Below are 6,867 nucleotides of genomic sequence, written 5' to 3' on the forward strand. Positions count from 1 at the left end.
TGACAAATGGGATCTAATTAAACTAAAGAGCTTCTGCACAGCAAAAAAAACTACCATCAGAGTGAACAGGCAACCTATAGAATGGGAGAAAATTTTTGCACTCTACTCATCAGTCAAAGGGCTAATATCCAGAACCTACAAAGAACTCAAACAAATTTACAAGAAAAAAACAAACAACCCCATCAAAAAGTGGGCAAAGGATATGAACAGACATTTCTCAAAAGAAGACATTCATACAGCCAACAGACACATGAAAAAATGCTCATCATCACTGGCCATCAGAGAAATGCAAATCAAAACCACAATGAGATACCATCTCACACCAGTTAGAATGGCAATCATTAAAAAGTCAGGAAACAACAGGTTCTGGAGAGGATGTGGAGAAATAGGAACACTTTTACACTGTTGGTGGGATTGTAAACTAGTTCACCCATTATGGAAAACAATATGGTGATTCCTCAAGGATCTAGAACTAGATGTACCATATGACCCAGCCATCCCATTACTGGGTATATACCCAAAGGATTATAAACCATGCTGCTATGAAGACACATGCACATGTATGTTTATTGCGGCACTACTCACAATAGCAAAGACTTGGAATCAATCCAAATGTCCATCAGTGACAGACTGGATTAAGACAATGTGGCACATATACACCATGGAATACTATGCAGCCATAGAAAAGGATGAGTTTGTGTCCTTTGTAGGGACATGGATGCAGCTGGAAACCATCATTCTCAGCAAACTATCGCAAGAACAGAAAACCAAACAGTGCAGTTCTCACTCGTAGGTGGGAACTGAACAATGAGATCACTTGGACATGTCAAGGGGAACATCATACACCGGGGCCTATCATGGGGAGGGGGGAGGAGGGAGGAATTTCATTGGGAGTTATAACTGATGTAAATGACGAGTTGATGGGTGCTGACGAGTTGATGGGTGCAGCACACCAACATGGCACAAGTATACATATGTAACAAACCTGCACGTTATGCACATGTACCCTAGAACTTAAAATATAATAATAATAATAATAATAATAGTAAAAACTGCTAATCCAAAAAGAACAAAAATTTATTAAATACCAAGAAAATACTTTGCCAGATTGTCATCCTAAATTAGCTGATACTGAAGTTGTTCAGACATACAATTTGAATAAATTCCATTGTCTAACTCAAATTACCTATAATAACCCATCAGTTATCAGTGCTATGTACCTAAATTGGAGAAACAACTGGTATTCAAGAGGACATAAGTCCAGTGTTAAGTATGGATTCATGGAGAACCAGGACGGCTGCCTTGTCCTTCCTGAGTCCTTAAAGCTTTTGTTATTAAAGGTTCTGCCTTCCATGACTCATCATGGAAAAGATAAAATTATCCAAATTAAATATATATTGGTGTGGTGACTTCTAAATTGCTAAAATAGTTTATGATCAGTGTTTAGTTTGTCAAACCCATATTCCTGGGAAGACAATAAAACTTCAGGCACATCTGGCTACCTAATGGGCCATTTAAACATTTATAGAGGGATTTCATTCAACTGTCATTTTCAATACATTTTTTTTTCTGGTTATACAAAAGCTTTCCCATGCAAGAGAGCTGATGTTATGGCACTAAATTATTGTGTTGCAGTGTATTTTCATCGAGTAAATAAAGCTTTTCATGGTTCACTGACTGGGGATAGTCAACCCCTTCACAATTTAGAACCTGAAGACTGGATCTTCTGAGAACATCAGAAAAAGACTTTCCTTGCTATCCATACTACAGCAAAAACTTTGAGACTTTGAACCTGGGTTTAAAATCTCACAACTGAGAACAGGGTCCCTCCAAACTCTTGGAAAAGTATACCCATTGTTAAGCTTTACTTAAGGTAAAGCTAACCAGGGAAATTTTTCTCCAGAAGAAGATGGCATCCTTTATGCGAACAGCTTTTCACAAGATCACAGATCAAGATTTCTACTATCATGAGACTCTTATCTTTGAATATTTTTTCCTTGCTTGTGCCTTTATGAACAATAGAAGTGAAAAGGGGGTCTGCTATGTGCACTTATGGAGTATACTTTCATTTGTGAAGGATTTTGCAGCTGACCTTATACATGGATAACCTTATACTTTGATAGAGGTGAAGGCCCAGTGTATATGAGAAACTTTAATGGTACATATGTTGCCTCACAATCAGTCAGAAACAGAACACTGGTTCCCTCCTCTTAACCCACATCATCAGTTAAAGAGAACATTGCCAGGGGGCCTTCACTCATCTAGAAGGGCATCATTTGTTAGGTCCTTTTTCCATAGTTTGGAATAAAAGAGGCAACAAATAGAAATGTATGCCTCATAATAGACTCTATAGCAGATTCTGCTGTGAAGACTATACTTACACAATAGACTTTAAATTCTCTTGGGAAAGTTATACTAAATAATAGAATTGGCTAAACAGAGAAGTATCTGTGCAGCTGCTGGCACTTATGGCCTATGGAGAAGACATCAGGTATTGTAGAGATTCAGTTGCAAGGAATTAATGAAAAGACCACTTAGTTAAGCAAGTAGACTCTTTAGCTCATTCTTTGATCTATTCAGTATTAGGTGGTTTGGTTTATGGGGACTCTGGGTAAGGAACATACTCCAAACTTTTGTATTATCCTCCCAATAGTCATAATAGTCTCCCTGATGTCCTGTATTCTCTCAAAGGTTTTAAATATTTGCATGCAGCCATCTCTAGAATGTCAAATGGTATCTCTTCAGATACCATGCAGAGCTGAAAGAAATGTGCAACAATGAGTACGCTATAACTTATGAATGACATGCTGAGGCTGGAAACCTAAAATGACGGTAACTGAGAGTGGTGCTAAGGCCCTAAGTTTCAGTCACACTGTCACCTAAGTGAAAACCTGGCTGAAATGGGGAACTTTCTTAAACAAAATTATGGGAGGCCATTGTTTTGGACTAAGCTCATGCACTAGGCCCCAACAGACCAAATCAAACCAAAATGGAGTCACTCATGCTAAATGTGACATAATCAAACTAAGACATTAAGGAAACACATAGATCCTAGAACAGACGAGGTTTTGTTTTGCTCCTGTAAAGAAGATGTTCCAGTATAAGGGATACCCTCAAGTCCTTGTTCTTGCCTTTGAAAAATTCACTGTTCTACTGTTTCTCAGTAGTTTTCAAGACCAAATAAGTATGTTTGCAATGGTGATAGTGACATCAATGACTAAAGGTTTGGTCAATCTCTCAAAATTGAGAAAATGACCAAAAGGGGGCAATTGTTAAAGTGAACTAAATATAGCCTAAGAAGGGCTCCACAATTCTGTATTTGAGTCCTTGTGGACGAACTACAAACTAACTTATAGAAACCAAACTTAGGAGTTTAGTTTGTGCCTGTAACAACAGCTGAGTCTTGGTCAATCCTAACAGTCATACTTCAACCATTCCTGCACTGCTGAGTGTTCAAACCATGTTCAAATAACGCAAACGTCAACCGGTAACCAATCTTACTGTTTTTGTACCTCACTTCCGATTTCTGTATGTCACTTTACTTTTTTTGTCTATAAATTTGTTCTGAGCATGAGGCACCCTTGGAGTCTCTCTGAATCTGCTGTGATTCTGGGGACTGCCTGCTTCGCGAATTGTTCATTGTTCAATTAAACTCCTTCAAATTTAATTCAGCTGAAGTTTTTCTTTTAACAGTCCTACAAAATCTTCACTGGCTAAGCTATAAGAGGAGGCCTTCAGGTGATGTTTAATATATCAAGTTTTTATTTTTAATAGGTAGTATATACTTGGATATCAAGAGCCTGTTTTGAGCATAGTATTTTGGACACAGTGGATCTTGAATTCACCAGGGTGCTTGATACCCTTCGTAGGATAGCTGGATTAAATGTAACTTGCTGGAAGTGTCTGATTAGAGTAAAGTAAATGTAGTGGAAAAGTTCTAGCGGCAAGGTATAGATTTGGTAATTGTACCCTTACCCAACTTTGTTAGAAATTGGATTGGCATTTGTTACAACACATTATATTAGTTGTTCATATTCCTGCCTCCTCTCCAACATCCACTCATTAATTCCCAAGGCATCATGGACTTGAACTGTGCCAGGCACAGTGCTGATGCTGAGTGTCCCAGTGGGAAATTGGCCAGCTGTTTTCCCTCTGTCATGGAATTTATAGTTTTATAAAGTCTTTCAAGGCAGAAAATAGGTCTTATTTAATTGTATTCAAATAAACACAATAGATGCTTAACAAATGTTTATGAATCTTGATAGAAATTTTGTAGGGTATATATATCACATTTTCCAAATTTTGGATGCTGTTGGAGATATACTCAATATATTGAATAAGGGATTCTAGATCTAAAAGATTTTTAAATCTCAATTTTTCAATCTGGAATTGCAGTGAATAAGACTGAATTTTTAGAGATGTGATTTAAGAAACACTCAAGGTAGAAATGGCCCCGAGTAAGGCCTGGCCTGCAGCCAAGGGGAGCTGTATGCTGCCTGGCCTGGTTGGTCAGTGCCAGGGCTGGGCTAAGAAATCATGGTACCAAGAAACACCAGTATTTAAGAGATGATGGCATCTGAAACCCACAATGTTAAAAAGCAGAACTTTTGAAATAATATTCAGGATCATTTTGTTGATGGACCTAGGAAAAGCATATCTAATTTCATTAATAAGAACAAGAAGGAAGTTAAGAAATCGCAACAGTTGGCAGTTTATATAAATAGAGGAGTTGAACAAGCTGTGAAAAGTCCAGATAAAACTATGTAAGGTAATTTAGCCAGGCACAGTGGCTCACGCCTATAATCCCAGCACTTTGGGAGACCAAGGTGGGTGGATCACGAGGTAGAAGATTGAGACCATCCAGGCTAACATGGTGAAACCCCGTCTCTACTAAAAATACAAAAAAAATAGCCGGGCGTGGTGGTTGGCACCTGTAGTCAGCCAGGGAGGCTGAGGCAGGAGAATGGCATGAACCCAGGAGGCAGAGCTTGCAGTGAGCCAAGATCGCACCATTGTACTCCAGTCTGGGCGACAGAGCGAGACTCTATCTCAAAAAAAAAAAAAAAAAAAAAAAAAAAAAACCCCAAAACTATGTAAGGTAATCTTTCATAGAAAGTTAGTTCATTATCCCTTTCTAAACCTCTGTTACAGGAAAAACAAACAAAACAAACAAAAAAACACAGTCCCCTAGAAGTGGAGCTGTGACATGGCAAATAGAGAAAATGAACTGGTTTGTGCAAACCACCTGCCTGAAAAATTATACCAGAGTAGTCAAATATATTTGCTTAACCCCAGTGATTCCGATTTTTCACAGACATAAAGCCCATCATCACAATACAGTCAGTATTTTTCTCAAGTTTCTCAGGATCATGAAACAAATGGCCCAAGTTTTGCTCAGCAAGAATTTGAAATTGAATGTAGCTTTAACTTTCTGGAGAAAGAAGTATATGTGAATTTGCATCTTGTTTGGTGAGAATAGAAGATCTTGGCATTGTGGTAGATTGCCTTCCTGTGCTCACCGGTAGTTTATAGGGAGAAAAACAATATATCTTACTTGAAGGTTGGGTAGTCTCGTTGCCTCTAGTAAATTCACTATGTAAAAGCAAATTTGAAAAATACCTAACATTTGGTTTAAACTGGCTTCAAGCAATCATTAAAAGGTGGTGGTCAGAACTATTGTCCGAAAGAGAAATTATAAATAATGGAAATATTCAGGTTTTAAAACAACAGTTAAATGGATTGTGGGAGCAGGAAAACCAGGATATACTGGTTTGGTTCCAGGATATACTGGTAATATAGTTAAGGAAGCAGATGCTTATTTATTACCAGTGAGAGATTTAATCTACTAAAGAACATTTGTTTATTCAAAACATCCCCGGACTATATAATTTACAAGAAAAAGAAAGATTTCTTCTGAGAGATGTGAACTGTGGAAGAAATTAAAACGATTTTTTTTTTTAATTTTAAAAAGTCACATAATAAAACCATGAATGAAACCGTAACAATCTACTTCACATAGAAGTGAAAAAATACCCAAAAGAAACAGCTTTAACTTTAGTGAGATGAAAGTACACTATGGAAAATGTTGACCTTGCTCCATTTGGAGTTTATATAGTTATTTGCTAACATTGTTAAAGAACTACTGGATCTTAATACAATCCTGAATAAAAATATAATTTATATTATGTGAAAAACTAAGAGAGGGCGTATGGCTAGGAACCCTAAAGAGCAATCATCAGTAACTTTTTGAAGACTGTGTTTTAATGAAAAAACAAATATGTGTGGCTGTCATTTTATATTTAAAATAATGAAAGTTTAAAACATCATGGCAAAAATCAATCTTAAATATTTTTGTCCATACTAAGATACTGTGTATGAGAAATGCCTATGATACCAGTATCTGTTTTAAAAAATTAAAACCAACTGTGCTTCTGGCATGATGAAAATCATTAAATTAAATCAGTTTATATTTATGTGGAGTGTTGTTGAAACATATTCCATACCATTTTTAAAACTTGAAAATATCTGACCTTTGTGCCAGAATCATCATGTCATGTACATATATGTATTACTCCTGTCTAACCCTATCTAAAGAAAAAGGTTAATATGTATCAGTATAAATATTTAACTGGAAATGTACATGGAGTTGGCTAGTTTATTTCACTTTTTATTGTATATGGATTTCTAATATATCTCACATCTATATCATTTAAACATTCTTGATTTGAGTAAATTCACTAAATACTTCTTTTTTAAAAAGCCCATTCGAGGTAGCTGTATAGCTACAGGATGAAGGACACATCCCCTTAATACAAGTTTCTATGAAAATAACTTAATAATTTTGGTTAAATTTCAACTCTTTGACAT

At 36.5% G+C, this 6,867-nt stretch overlaps 1 pseudogene; it reads left to right on the top strand.

Moving 5' to 3' along the window:
• Positions 1-4,569: 4,569 nt before the first annotated feature.
• On the top strand, positions 4,570-5,849 carry LOC112627000 (annotated as a pseudogene).
• The last annotated feature ends 1,018 nt before the right edge of the window (positions 5,850-6,867 follow it).

This window comes from Theropithecus gelada, chromosome 6 (assembly GCF_003255815.1).
Source record: "Theropithecus gelada isolate Dixy chromosome 6, Tgel_1.0, whole genome shotgun sequence".
Taxonomy (NCBI): domain Eukaryota; kingdom Metazoa; phylum Chordata; class Mammalia; order Primates; family Cercopithecidae; genus Theropithecus; species Theropithecus gelada.